General features: G+C 34.9%; 1 protein-coding gene and 1 pseudogene across 2 annotated transcripts in view; one reads left to right on the top strand and one right to left on the bottom strand.

Annotated features, from left to right (window-relative positions):
* Positions 1–15,488, top strand: part of MSRB3 (methionine sulfoxide reductase B3) — a 166,546-nt gene that overhangs the window by 115,152 nt on the left and 35,906 nt on the right. The window lies entirely within an intron of this gene.
* Positions 13,078–13,159, bottom strand: LOC129076082 (uncharacterized; annotated as a pseudogene).

The following is a 15,488-nucleotide window of genomic DNA, read 5'->3' on the forward strand; positions in this document are numbered from 1 at the left end:
TAAATTTTGGAGATTAAATGCTTGTCTGATGTATTCTTAACAAATATGTTCTCCCATGCAGTAGGTTCCCTTTTCATTTTGATGATTGTTTCTTTAGCTGTACAGAAGCTGTTTAATTTGATGTAGTCCCATTTGTTCATTTTTTTGTTTCACTTGCCCTAGGAGATATATCAGTAAAAATATTGCTATATTTCAGTTCTCCTGCTCACACTAGATTTAATTTGTGCTTTTCCCGTCTAATCTAATCTTAAATCTCTAAAATGGACACTTAGATGATTAATTTTAGATCATTGTGTTACAAATGATCTAAATTCCACATTCCTTCTACATTCCACAAATTATGTAAGGTGTTTCACTCTTATTTAGTTAAAAATATTTAAAAATTTCACTTGAGACTTCTTTTTGAACATGTATTATTTAATACTATGTTGTTTAATCTCCAAGTATTTTGGGGTTTTCCAGCTCTCTTTCTGGCATTAGTTTTAATTTCATTGTAGCCTAAAAGCATACTTTGTATGATTTCTTTTATTAAATTTGTTAATACGTGCTGTGTGGCCCAGATCTTGGTGAATGATCCATATAAGCTTAAGAACAATGTGTATTCTGCTGTTGTTGGACAAAGTATTCTATAAATATCACTTAGATCCAGTTGATTGGTTATACTGTTCAATTCAACTGTGTCCTTATTGATTTTATGTCTGACAAACTTGTCAGTTATAGAGTGAGGGGTATTGAAATTTCTAGATATTATAAGGTATTTTCCTATTTCTTTTTCTCTTTTTCCTTTTATTTTTTAAAAAATAGTTTTATTGTTGTTCAATTACAGTTGTCCCCATTTTCCCCCCATTGCTCTCCCCTGCCCTGCCCACTCCATCTCCCACATTCAATCCTCCCCTGCTGTTGTGCTTGCCAATGTGTCCTTTATACATGTTCCTTGATGACCCTTCCCCTTCTATCCCCCGTTATCCCTCTCTCCCTGCCCCTCTGCCCCTCTGCCCCTCTGGTCACTGTCAGTTTGTCCTTTATTTCTAAGTTCTATCAGTTTTGCCTTGAACATTTTGATGCTCTGTTGTTAGGACCATACACATTAGGGATTACTGTGTCTTCTTAGAGAATTGATCCAATTATCATAATGCAATTCCACTCTTTATGCTTGATAATTTTTTTCTTTTGCTCTGAAGTCTGCCTTCCCTGAAACTAATATAGCTACTCTATCTTTCTTTTGGTCAATTCTAGCATGGTATATCTTTCCCCATTCCTTTATTTTTAATCTATTTGTATTTATATTTACAGTGGATTTCTTATATAAACAATAGAAAAGCTCAATAAAACTAAGAGCTGGTATTTTGAAAAGATAAACAAATTGACAAACATTTACCTAGATTAAGAAAAAAAGACACTCAAATAAAATCAGAAATTAAAGAAGAGACATTGCAATTAACACCACAGAAATACAAAGGATAATAAGAGACTGCTATGAACAATTATATGCCAACAAACTGGATAACCTAGAAGAATGGAAAAATTCCTAGAAATTTACAATCTGCCAGATTGAATCATGAGGAAATAGAAAATATAGAGACGAATACAAGAGATTGAAACTGTAGTAAAAAAAAAAAACCAAAAAAAAAAAAACCTGCCAAGGAAAGCTCAGGACCAGATGATTTCACTGAGGAATCCTGCCAAATATTTAAATAATTAATACCCAGCATTCTCAAACTCTCTCTAAAAATTGAAGAGGAGGAAATACTTCAAATTAAATTTACAAGGCCAATATTATCCTGATACCAAAGCCAGATAAGGATACTTTAAGAAAAGAAAATTAAAGGCCAATGATCTTGATAAATATAGAGGCAAAAATTCTCAACAAAATACTAGCAAACCAAAGTCAGTGCATTGAAAGGATCATATACCATGATCAATTTGCAATTATTCCTTAAATGTGAAATGCTACATTAACAGAATGAAGAATAAAAATCACGTAATTCTCTTGATAGATGAAAAATAAAAAAGCATTTGGCCCTGATCGGTGTGGTTTAGTTGATTGTAGCATCATCCCATAAACTGAAAGGTTGTGAGTATGATCCTGGGTCAAGGCACATACATAGGTTGAGAGTTTGATCCCCAGTCAAGGCTCATATTGGAGGCAAACAATTGATGTTTCTCTCTAACATCACTGTTTTCCTCTCTCTCTCACCCCCTCCTTCCATCTCACCCTTGTCTTCTCTCACTAAAAGCAATGAAAAAATGTCCTTGGGCAATGATTAAAAATAAGCATTTGGCTATATTTGAAATCTTTTCATTATATATATATATATATATATATATATATATCTCCTCTCTATAAACTGGTATAGAAGAAATGTACCACAACATAAAGAAGGCTATATTTGACAAACCCACAGCTAATATCATACCAATGGTAAAAGGTTGAAAGCTTTTCTGCTAAGAAACATGACAAATATGTCCGTTCTCACCACTTTTATTTAACATAGTGCTAGAAGTCATAGCTAGAGCAATTAGGCAAGAAAAAGAAATAAAAGATATCCAAATTGGAAAGAAAGAAGTAAAATTATATTTGTTTGCAGATGGCATGATATTATATTTAGAAAACTCTAAAGATGCCACTTAAAGACTGGTAAGTGAATTCAGTAAAGTTGCAGGATACAAGGATGCAGCCAAAATCGGAAGACAAAGAAACAAACCTCAAGAGAAAGAACAAGAGAATTCCCCAGAAGAACTAGATGAAATAGACACAAGACATTTATCACATAGAGAATTTAGAGTAATGATTGTAAGGATGCTCAACAGCATGAAAAAATACATAGAAAGCACAAAAAAAGCACCAGTCAGAAATAAAGAATGCAATATCTGAAATAAATAATACACTGAAAGGAATAAACAGTAGGTTAGATGAAGCAGAGGATCAAATCAGTGTTTTGGAAGACAAGGTAGAAAAAAACACCCAGGAGGAGCAGCAAAAGGAACAAAGAATTGAAAAAAATGAGGAGAGCTTAAGAAATATTTTAGACAACATAAAGTCTAACAACATCCTCATCATGGGAATACGAGAAGGAGAAGAGAGTGAGCAAGGGATCGAGAATGTATTTGAAGAAATAAGGACTGAAAACTTCCCTAGTCTGGTGAAGGAAAAGTCACACAAGTCCAGGAAGCTCAGAGAATCCCAAACAAGTTAGACCCAAAGGGGCCTCCACCATCAATTAAAATGACAAGGCTTAGAGACAAGGAGAGAATCCTAAAAGATGCAAGAGAAAAGCAGGGAGTTACCTACAAGGGAGCACCAATTAGACTGATATCTGATTCAAGAGAAACATTTCAGGCCAGAAGGGAGTGGCATGAGATATTCAAGGTGATGGAAAACAAGGACATAAAATCAAGGCTACTTTACCTAGCAAGGCTATCACTTAAAATCAAAGGAGAAATAAGGAGCTTCTCAGACAAGAAAAGCTAAAGGAGTTTGTTAACACCCAACCAGTACTGCAGCAAACGTTAAAGGGATTGTTTAAAGAAGATGAAGACGAAAAAGAGAAATAAAAAAAAAACCCCACCAGGAAAACAGTCTAACAATAAAATGATGCTACATATGCATCTATCAATAATCATCTTAAATGTAAATGTCTTAAATTCTCCAACCAAAAGACATAGAGTAGCTGAATGAGTAAGAAAACAAGAACCATATATATGCTGCCTGTAAGAGACTCACTTCATATCGAAAGATACACACAGAGAAAAAGTAAAGGGTTGGAAAAAAGATATTTCCTGCAAATGGAAAAGAATAATAAGCTGGGGTAGCAGTACTTATATCCAACAATATAGACTTTAAAACCAAGGCTATAGAAAGAGACAAAGATGAACACTACATAATGATAAAGGGAACAATCCAACAAGATGATATAACCTTAGTAAATATTTATGCACCCAAAATAGGAGCACCTAAATATGTAAAGCAGTCTTGGCTCGTGTGGCTCAGTGGATTGAGGGCCAGACTGCAAAGCAAGGGGTCGCTGGTTTGATTCCCAGTCAGGACACATGCCTGGGTTGTGGGCCATGTCCTCAGTAGGGAGCTTGCGAGAGGCAACCACACATTGATGTTTCTGTCCCTCTCTTCCTCCTTCCCTTCCCCTCTAAAAATAAATAAAATAAAATAAATAATTAAAAATATGTATAGCAAATCTTGATGGACATAAAGGAACAAATGGGCAGAAATACAGTTGTAGTTGGGGATTTTAACACCCTATTGACTTCAATGGATAGTTCTTCCAGGCAGAAAATCAACAAGGAGACAGTGGCCTTTAATGACACACTAGATCAAATGGATTTAATTGATACCTTCAGGGCATATCACCCCAAAGTAGCAGAATATACATACTTTTCAAGTGCACATGGGATGTTTTCTAGGATAGACCACATGTTAGGACATGAAACAAGTCTCAATAAATTAAGAAGATTGAAACTATATCAAGCATCTTCTCTGAATACAATGCTATGAAACTAGAAGTCAGTCACAAGAAGAAACCTGAAATACATGTAAAGACATGGAAGCTAAGTAACATGTTGTTAAACAATGAATGGGTCAACAACAAGATTTAGTTAGGAAGATATCAAAAGATACCTTGAAACAAATAAAAATGAGGACACAGCTATCCAAAATCAATTGGACACTGGGAAAGCAATCTTGAGAGGGAAATTTATAGCATTACAAACCTATCTCAAGAAACAATAAAAAGCTCAAATAATCTAAGTTCACACTTAAAGGAACTTGAAAAAGAACAACAAATAAAGCCCAAAGTGGGTAGAAGGAAATAATAATGATCAGAGCAGAAATAGAGTCTAAAAAAAAAAAACCAGTACAAAAGATCAATGAACCCAAGAGCTGGTTCTTTGAAAAGATCAGCAAGATTAACAAATGTTTAAACAGACTCATCAAGAAAAAAAGACAAAGGACCCAAATAAATAATATCAGAAGTGAAAGAGGAGAAATAACAACTGACACCAAAGAAATACAAAAGATTTTAATAAAATATTATTAACAATTGTATGCCAACAAACTGGACAACTTGGATGAAATGGATAAATTCCTAGAAACATACAGCCTTTCAAAAATATATCAGGAAGAATCAGAGACTCTGAATACACAGATTACACCTAGTGAAACTGGAGCAGTAAAAAAACCAAAACCAAAACCAAAAAAAAAAAAAAAAAAAGCAACTTCCCAACAAACAAAAGCCCTGGACCAGATGGCTTCACAGGTGAATTTTACCAAATATTCTGAGAAGAACTAACCCCTCTCCTTCCAAACTATTTAATAAAATTCAAGAGGAGGGAAGCCTCCCAAACATATTTTACATAGCCAGCATTATCCTAATTCCAAAACCAGATAAAGATACTACAAAGAAAGAAAGTTATAGGCCAATATCCCTGATGAACATAGATACTAAAATCCTCAACAAAATATTAGCAAACCAAATAGAGCAATGCATCAAAAAGATCATACACCATGATCAAGTGGAATTTATTTGTGAATATATGGTTGGTGCAACATTTGCAAATCAATAAATGTGATTCACCACATAAACAAAATGAAGGATAAAAACTCCATAAACATATCAATGATGCAAAAAAGCATTTGATAAAATCCAGTACCCATTTATGTTCAAAACTCTCAGCAAAGGAGGATTAGAGGGACTATACCTCAACATAATAAAGGTCATATATGACAAACCCACTGCCAGCATCATACTCAATGGGCTAAAACTACAAGCATTATCATTAAGACTGGGAACAAGACTTTCACCTTTCTTATTCACTATAGGACTGGAAGTCCTAGCCACAGCAATCAGACAAGAAGGAGAAATAAAAGGCATCTAAATTGGAAAGGAAGAAAAAAAAACTGTATTTATTTGCAGATGGCATGATACTGTATGTAGAGAACCCCAAAGATTCCACCAAGAAACTATTAGAACTGATAAATGAATTCAGCAAAGTAGCATAATACAAAATTAATTCCCAGAAATCAGTTGCATTTTTATATGTCAATAATGAACTAACATAAAGGGAAATTAAGAAAACAATCTCATTCACAGTGGCTACAAAAAGAATAAAATACCTAGGAATAAACCTAACCAAGGATGTAAAAGACCTGTATTCAGAAAATTATAAGGCACTGAAGAAAGAAACTAAGAAGATACAAAGAAGTGGACGCACATACCATGTTCATGGATAGGAAGAATTAACATCATTAAAATGTCCATACTACCGAAAGCAATCTATAGATTCAATGCAATTCCTATCAAGATTCCTATGACATATTTCACAGGACTGGAACAAATACTTCAAAAATTTATTTGGAACCACAAAATGCCTTGCTTAGCAACAGTGACCATGAGAAAGAAGAACAAAGTTAGAGGAATTGTGCTACCTAATATCAAACTATACTACAAAGCCACAGTAATCACAACACCATGGTACTGGCATAAAAACAGACACATAGGCCAATATAACAGAATAGAGAGCCCAGACATAAACTGTCACCATTATAGTCAATCAATATTTAACAGAGGGAGCAAGCACAAACGATGGGCTAAAGAGAGTTTTTTCAATAAGTGGTGTTGGGAAAATTGGACAGATACGTTCAGAAAAATGAAACTAGACTACCTTCTTACAGCACGCACAAGAGTAAATTCAAATTAAATCAATGGATCAAAGACTTAAATGTTAGATCCAAAACTATAAAAGTCCTAGATTTGCAGCAAAATCTTGGACATTGCTTATAGCAATTTTTCATCTGATATGTCTCCCCAGGCAAGGGAAACCGAAGGGTAAAAATGAACAAAGGGGATTACATCAAACTAAAAAGTTTTTCTACAGCAAAGGAAATCATCAACAAAATAAAAAGACAACTCACAGGATGGGAGAACATATCTGCTAATCCATCTGATAAAGGGTTAATATCCAAAATTTATAAAGAACTTACAAAACTCCATGCCAAAAAACCCAAACAACCTAATTAAAAAATGGTCAATGGACCTGAATAGACAAGTCTCCAAAGAGACATACAGATGGCCCATAGACATATAAACAGATGCTCAGCATCACTAATTGTCAGGGAAATACACATTAAAACCACAATGAAATACCATCTCATGGCCATCAGAATGGCTATCATCAATAAATCAATAATCAATGAGTGCTGTCAAGGATGTGGAGAAAGCGGAACCCTTTTGCACTGTTGATGGGAATGCAGACTGGTGTAGCCACAGTGGAAAGCAGTATGGAAGTACCTCAAAAAATTAAAAGTGGATCTGCCTTTTGACCCAGTGATCCCACTTCTGGGAATATATCCAAAAGAACCCAATACACTAATTTGAAAGAACATAAGCACTGCTATGTTCATTGGAGCATTATTTACAATCACCAAGGTATGGAAGCATCCCAGGTGTCCACCAATAGATGAGTGGATAAAACAACTATGATATATTTACATGAAAGAATACTACTCAGCTATAGAAAAGAAGAAAATGTCACCCTTTGCAACAGTATGGATGGACCTGGAGAACATTATGCTAAGTGAAATAAGCCAGTCAGTGAAAGACACATACCATATGATTTCCCTCATATGTGCTACCACATATGTGCTAGATCTCATATGTGGAATCTAATGCACAAACTGAACTAACAGGCAAAACAGAGACAAACTCATAGATGGAGAGCAGATTACAGCTAGTGGGGTGTGGGGAGGTTAGGAGATGGAAGGATTGAGTAAAAAGGAAAAAGGACTCATGGACATGGAAAACAGTGTGGTGATTGTGGGAGGGGGGTGGAGAAGGGCATAAAGGGACTAAATGGTAATGAAAAAAATGCAATAAAGGTTAAATAAAAATGTAAAAAAGAAACAACTGGAAAAATTAAAAGGAAACCTATGATGAGGGAAAATATTTGCAAACTGTGTGTCTGATAATGGCTTAATATCTAAATTATAAGAAACATACAACTCAATAGACAAAAGCCAAACAATTCAATTAAAAAATTGGCAAAGGCTTGAATAAACATTTTTCCAAAGGAGATATACAAATGGCCATCAGGTACATGGAAAGATGCTCAACATCACTAATCGTTGGGGAAATGCAAACGGAAACCACCATGAAATATTGATTCAAATCTGTTAGAATGGATATTTAAAAAAAGGCAGGAGACAAGTGTTGATGAGAATGTGCAGAAAAGGAACACTTGTTCTCTTGGTGGGAATGTAAATTAAGAACTAACGTATGATCCAGAAATCCAACTTCTGGGCATATTCCGGAAGGAAATGAGATGTTTGCACTCCCTGTTAATTGCAGCTTTACTCACAATAGTCAGGTTATGAAAACAACTTAAGTGTTTGTCGACAGATGAATGGATAAAGATGTTGTGTATATATACAATGCATCATTATTCATCCATGCAAAAGAAGGAAATCCTACCATTTACAATAACATGGATGAACCTAAAGGACATTGTTCTTAGTGAATAGCCAAACAGAAAAACAAATACTGTATGAGCTCATTTATATGTGGAATGTAAAAAGAAAAAGTTGAACTCTTAGAAATAGAAATTAGAGTGGTGATTACTGGGAGCTAGGAGATGGGTAGGTGCTGGTAGAAGGGTACAAGCCTTCAGTCATAAAACGAATAACCTCTGGGGATCTAATGTACAACATGGTGACTAGTTAACACTGTGTTTGTAATTGAAATTTGCTAAGAGAGTAGATTTGCATGTTTTCTGCACACACACACACACATACACACACAGGGATATTATGTAAGGTGATGGATGTCTTAATTAATCTGATTGTGGTACTCAATTCACAAGTATATGTATGTCAAATAATCACACTGCCCACTTTAAATAAACACAATTTTGTTTATCAAAACATACATTTGTATCTACTGCTGTAAATAATACTAGCTCAGGAATTAGTTGGTAGTATTCATTCAAGGTGTTACTGAAGTTACTGGTTTATCAAATCATCATCATCATCATTTTTTAAAAAGTGATAACATAGAAAATGTATTCAGGTTGTATGATGCGTGCAAGGGGCCACTGTCTAGACCACCTGGCTGGCCATGGGCAGATTAAGAGACTTCTGGCCAAGATGGAGGTGCAGGTAAACAGGCTCTGCCTCTGCACACAACTACAGCAAAAATCACAACCTAACTACAAAACAAACATTACCCAGATTCAGCAGAAAATCAAGCTGTATGGAAGTCTGACAGCCAAGGATTTAAAAGCCACATTCATCCAGATAGGTGCTTTTTCTACAATAGACTAGACCATCCTACTAAGATGGGGAATCAAAGCAGCTGTACCTAATAGACAGAAACAAATACAGGGAGGCTGCCAAATTGAGGAGACAAAAATGCAAATAACCAATATGCATTTTTAAAAAATGGCCCAAGTGAAAGAACAAAACAAAACTGCAGAAAAAGAACTAAATGAAATGGAGGTAAGCAACCTATCAGACGCAATGTTTAAAACACCGGTTATCAGGATTCTCTAAGAAATCCTTGGGTACTGCAACAGCATAAAAAAAGACGCAGGCAGAAATGAAGTTTACACTAAATGAAATAAAAAATCCGCAGGGAACCAGCAGTGGAGGGGATGAAGCCAAGATTCAAATCAACGATTTGGAACATAAGAAAGAGAAGAGCATTCAATCAGAACAGCAAGAAGAAAAAAGAATTAAAAAAACCCCAAAATAGAATAAGGAGCCTTTGGGACATCTCCAAATGTACCAACATCCAAATCATAAGGATGCCAGAAGGAGAAGAGGAAGAACAAGAAATTTAAAACTTATTTGGTAAAATAATGAAAGAAAACTTCCTAATTTGGTGTAGGAAATAGACATACAAGTCCAGGAAGAACAGAGGGTCCTGACCAAGTTGGACCCAAAGAGGACCGCAGCTAGACACATCATAATTAAAATGTCGAAGTTTAAAGACAGAGAGAGAATCTTAAAAGCAGCAAGAGAAAAGCAGAGAGTTACCTACAAAGGAGTTCCCATAAGCTATCAGCTGATTTCTCAAAAGAAACTTTTCAGACAAGAAGGGACTGGCAAGAAGTATTCAAAGTAGTGAAAAATAAGGACCTACAACCTAGATTACTCTATCCAGCAAAGTTATTATTTAGAGTGGAAGGGCAGATAAAGTGCTTCCCAGACAAGGTAAAACTAAAGGAGTCCATCATCACCAAGCCATTATTATAAGAAATGTTAAAGGGAACTATATAAGAAAAAGAAGATCAAAACTATGAATATTAACATGGTGACAAATACACTACTATCCACAACTGAATCTGAAAAACAAACTTAGCAAACAACTAGAACAGCAACAGAATCATAAATATGGAGATCATTTGGAGGGTTATCAGCTGGAAAGGGCAAAGGGGAGAATAGGAGAAGAGGTGTGGGGATTAAGTACAAATTGGTGGGTGCAAAATGGACAGGGGGATATTAAGAGCATTATAAGAAATGGAGTAGCCAAAAAACTTACATACATGATCCACTGACATGAACTAAGGGAGGGGATTGCTGGAGGGAATGGCAGTACTGGCTGCAGGGGAGAAAAGGGGGATAAATTGGGACAACTGTAATAGAAAAATCAATAAAATATATAAAAAAAGGGAAAATGTCATTCAAAATAATTTTTCTTAGCTTTTCACTTGCATAGAATTCTGCTTTTAAGAAAAATTACTTTTAAGCAAAACTGAAGAACTGTATAAACTTAGCTTAATTTTCATAAGTTTAGAAAAATAAACCTCTGTTGACCAGAAGAAAAAAGATGTGGGCAATCTATATAGATAGCTTTCCAAGAAAGATATACAAATGACCAATATGCATTTTTGAAAAATGTAAAATATTAGCCATCCAGAAATGAAAGTGAAGACTACGTTGAGACACCACTTCTCACCCAATAAGATGGTTATAATTAAAAGACAGACAATAACAAATGTTGGCAAGGAGGCAGAAATATTGAAACCCTCATGCATTGCTGGAGTGAATGTAAAGTGGTACATTCTTTATTTTATCTTTGAAAAAATAGTTTGGCAGTATTTCAAATGTTAAATATAGGGTTAGTATGACCTGGCTGACATATACCACTCCTAGGTTATAACCAAGAGAATTGGAAACATATGCTACATAAAAAGTTGTGCACAAATATTCACAGCAGTATTGTTCATAATAATCAAAAGATAGAAACAATCCAAATGTCCATCAACTAATTAGTGGATAAATAAGATATTGGTATATTTATTTAGTGGGTTATTACTCAGCCATAAAAACAAATGAAGCACTGATGCAGGCTGCAACAAAATGAACCTCAGAGACATAATCTTATGTAAAAAAGAGTCAGTAATTAAAGAGGTCATATTACATGATTCCACTGATAAGAAATATCCAGGACAGACAAAACTAGGGAGACAGAAAGCAGATTGGTGGTTGCTTAGAACTGTGATATTTGGTTGGTGTCACGAGGCAGGGGGGCGGGGAGAGAGAGAGTGTGTGTGTGTGTGTGTGTATAATATATATAGGCACATACACACTCCCCCGACTTCTACCTTTATAATCTCATTGAAATAATTGAGAATTACGGTTTCAAATTATTAATAATTTTTTTCTTACAAAATGCTTCACTCATTTATAAAATTCTTTTTATGTTACATTAAACTATATTACCAACAGTTATGTAGATTTAACATTAAAATAACTTTTATGAGTTTTGTTTTTCACAGATTTTTTTTAGACATTAAGTCGCCCCCATTCTTGAGCTTTATTTTTTAATTTTTTAAAGAACAGAATATTTAGAACCAGAACATGGGTAGTATACTTTTGAAGTGTTTCCTCATCTTCATATGAGCACTTTAAAAATTTGTGGCAGTTATTGCCAAGGTACTTTCCAGAAAATTAGCTCTAATTTAACTTCTATGTGGATGTTGTGGGTATTTTCATTTCTCCATGCTCTCTTTCTTCAATACTGAATATTTGCATTCTATTTAATACCTGACTATGTACATGATACTTAAAACCTAGTATCTCATTAATGTTTTAATTTGTATTTTTGAATTATTAATGAGTTCAAAATTTTAAATATAATTATTGAATTTTTTTTCTTTTATGTATTGCTGGTTTATGTCACTTGCCTATTTTCCTATTAAGTATTTATATCTTTTATTGCTTTGTAAGTTCTCTTTATATATTAAGGATATCACCATATATGTTACAAAGAATTTACCCAGCTGATATTTTATTAGGTTTATTTATGCTGTTTTCAGGTTGTCACCAGATCAACAGGTGCTGGGGTTTCATTAGGGAGTTGGTTAAAAGCATGGACTCTGGAAACAAATCCCAGCCCAGCCATTTATTCATTGTATAATCTTGGAAAATTCCATAGTCTGTCCTAACTCCTGCTAAAACTGATATAAAACAATAGGGCAAACTTCATGAGGTTGAGAGGATTAAATGACTTAAAGAGCTTAGCATAATTCCTGTCATAACTTAGTAAATAATCATTTCTATTTATTACTATTGGTGTTCTCATTAGCAGATGAGTTTAGCTTATCTTTGTAACAGGTAAATTAAGCAGAGATAAAAATGATGTGGAATGAATGAGTGTATGATTTATATTTGCTGCCCTGTGTTCCTTCTTCCCATTAACCTTTTCCCCAGGTGAAACTTGCTGGAGAGCTTTTTAAACTGTGATGCACATTTGGGTCTTATTTATCAGAACTGCTGCCAATGGACTTCCCCTCCCTTTTATGATGTAGCATATTTGATACACAGACAGTACTGTCCTTATTTTGTTTCAATAATTTGAGAATCTGTTGGTGTACTTATTGTGATGCTTTCAATTAAGTGAACTTTTAAGATAAATAAAGCTCAGCAAAAAGAGTACTGTTTTTAGATATCTTGTATCTGAAACTTCATTAAGTTTATTTTTCCTCCTTACATAACAATGGCAGTTGTAGAAGTAAACGATGTATGGAGTTAACAGTAGGTTGTTCCTATCTCTGAATATGCCACAAAGACTTTAATAATTTTTTCAGTTAGCAGTAATTGCGCCTTGGATAAACCTTATTGGCTACAATACTGCCACTGCACAAAGCTAAACTTTAATATTTTTTTGATTAGTGACAGTTTTAGAGAATCTGGAGGAATGGGGATGTGAGCTTTCCCTAGGGAAATCTTACTTTTGCTGTTTCTTTTTATTTAAGTTTTATGCATCTGTTTATTCTGAAGTAGAATAAAATATATCCTCTCTATGGTCACCTGTACAACCTTTACATGTGCAACCCATTATCCTCAGAGCTCCTTCTTAAAACCCCACATGTACAAATGAATGCAAACTTCTTACTCTTTTACCTTTGAAAATTTGCAATGATCACCATATCTTTTTGATCATTAAGTTGGCAAAATGCTTAAATTCTCACAGAATTCCCTTTATAAGCTATTTTTAGTTTTCATATATTCAATCATAGGTGCCTTTAGGAGAGACAAAGACACAGGGTGAGGCAAAAGTAGGTTTACAGTTGTTTGTATGGAAAAGAATACAATAATAATAATACAAGAATAAACCTTCATGTACTCACAACTGTAAGCCTACTTTTGCCCCACCCTGTGTATATATGATTATTGATGAAATGGAAGAAAGAATTAGTGTTGTATTGCTACTCCATAATTTATTGATTCAGTCATTATAAAATAGATAATTTATATTTATAGAGTTATATTCAGTATATACTAAACATATATATAATCTATACACATGTATATAAAACAGAGGATGTGGTTTACCATGATTTGATTTTATAGGAACAGAATGTTAGCCTTTGAGAAAAGAACATTAAAGATTATGCAGTCCAGTGCTCTCATTTCACACATGAAACAAGCTTAGAAAGGCAGCCCCTGGATTACTCCAGGTCTCCTGTGAGAGAACCGGTTCAAGAATTCAGGCCTGTGTTCATAATACCATTATTAAAGTCACATTTTCACTCAATTCCAAACCCTTTTTATTTTGATTTTATTTTTAATAGCACAGTTGTTGTTGCTTTTATCATTATTTTGCATGGCTAAGCCCATCCCAGTTATTCCTAGCCAGTAATTTGGCAGGTTCCTTTAAACAAGCACCATCATATGAGGCAGCCAGGCTTATGAGAATCCACTAAATTTACTAAAAAAACAAAATTGGTAAATTTTGGTTCATTGAAAATGTTCAAGAACAGCCATCCCAGTACCCACAACACGTTATGTATATTCCATCTTGAAGCCCCAGTAGAAGAATAAGTGATTTCTTTTGCCTTCACCTGTGCCCTCCAATTTGCCTATTGTGGGCTTTGAAATCATATGCTATGTTCAAAGGTTTATAAGTAGTTTAAGATTATATATGATTAACTGGATAGGCTTAATAGTTAGGATTGAAAATGGCTGTGCCTTTTCATGAACTAGCATATTAAAAGTACAGCTAGCCCTGCCGAATTGCATTTGTCATGGTACCCCTGGATACTAATTTTCTTTTCCCACTCCTTGTGAGGTATTCAGTGGTCTGTTTTCAGTAAGTAGCTCTTGATAGCTTCCCATATATGTATTAACATTGTCTCTTAAAATTACAAATGCCTCTTTCCTACCTTCTAATCAAGGCACATTTGTTCAAATACCAGATATTTTTTTCTCTCTCTCTCTTTCTCTTTTTTTCATGCCTTCAAACACCAATTTAACACATGTTCTAATGGGTTGGGCACTGAGTATATGTGATGCAGCAGTGACTCAGGCTCTGCTTGATTAAATGGACTTTAAAAATAAGATTACAAAGACAAGGCATGAGGTATTTGGAACTAGCTAATCACATTACCCTGCCCAGAGTTTTTCAATGGCTTCCCATTGGTATAGGAGGAAATCTCTCTCCCTGTGCACGGCATGGAAGGGCTTTTATGACCTGGATTTTTTTTTTGGTCCAAATTTAAGTCATACTCACATAGTATAAGAAGTCAAGAAAGGCCTTTGGCTGAAAGTTGGAGGATGAGTATGAGAGAACTAGGCAAGGGAGTGGGTGTGTTGGGTAAGAGTAGTCCTAAGGAATGAGACTAAGTGAAGGTCTTGAGGGAAGAGAGAACATAGCAAACCCCTCTGCTGCTTTTCTTATCCTGGGTTCCTCATCCGAACCATATCCACAGAAAATGATTTGAGAAACTACTCTCTCAGTTTCCCTAAGGATGATACACAACAAGTACCACTCTACATGGTTTCTAGAGAAGGTAATTACATGCAATGGATGCCTTAGGTTAGGCCCTACATCAGGGCATTCAAGCTTAATTCTCTCTGGGAATTGTGGCTGAGAAAGGCTGAGAGTGCGGAAGATCACCACTGACAGGTCATGGACCCTTAGGGCTCTCCTCCTAAATTGGAGATTGTATCATTATCTCACTTTATCTCCAGTCTT

This window comes from Pteronotus mesoamericanus, unplaced genomic scaffold (genome assembly GCF_021234165.1).
Source record: "Pteronotus mesoamericanus isolate MK-2021 breed Mesoamerican mustached bat unplaced genomic scaffold, CSHL_Meso_final contig_56, whole genome shotgun sequence".
NCBI classification, from domain to species: domain Eukaryota; kingdom Metazoa; phylum Chordata; class Mammalia; order Chiroptera; family Mormoopidae; genus Pteronotus; species Pteronotus mesoamericanus.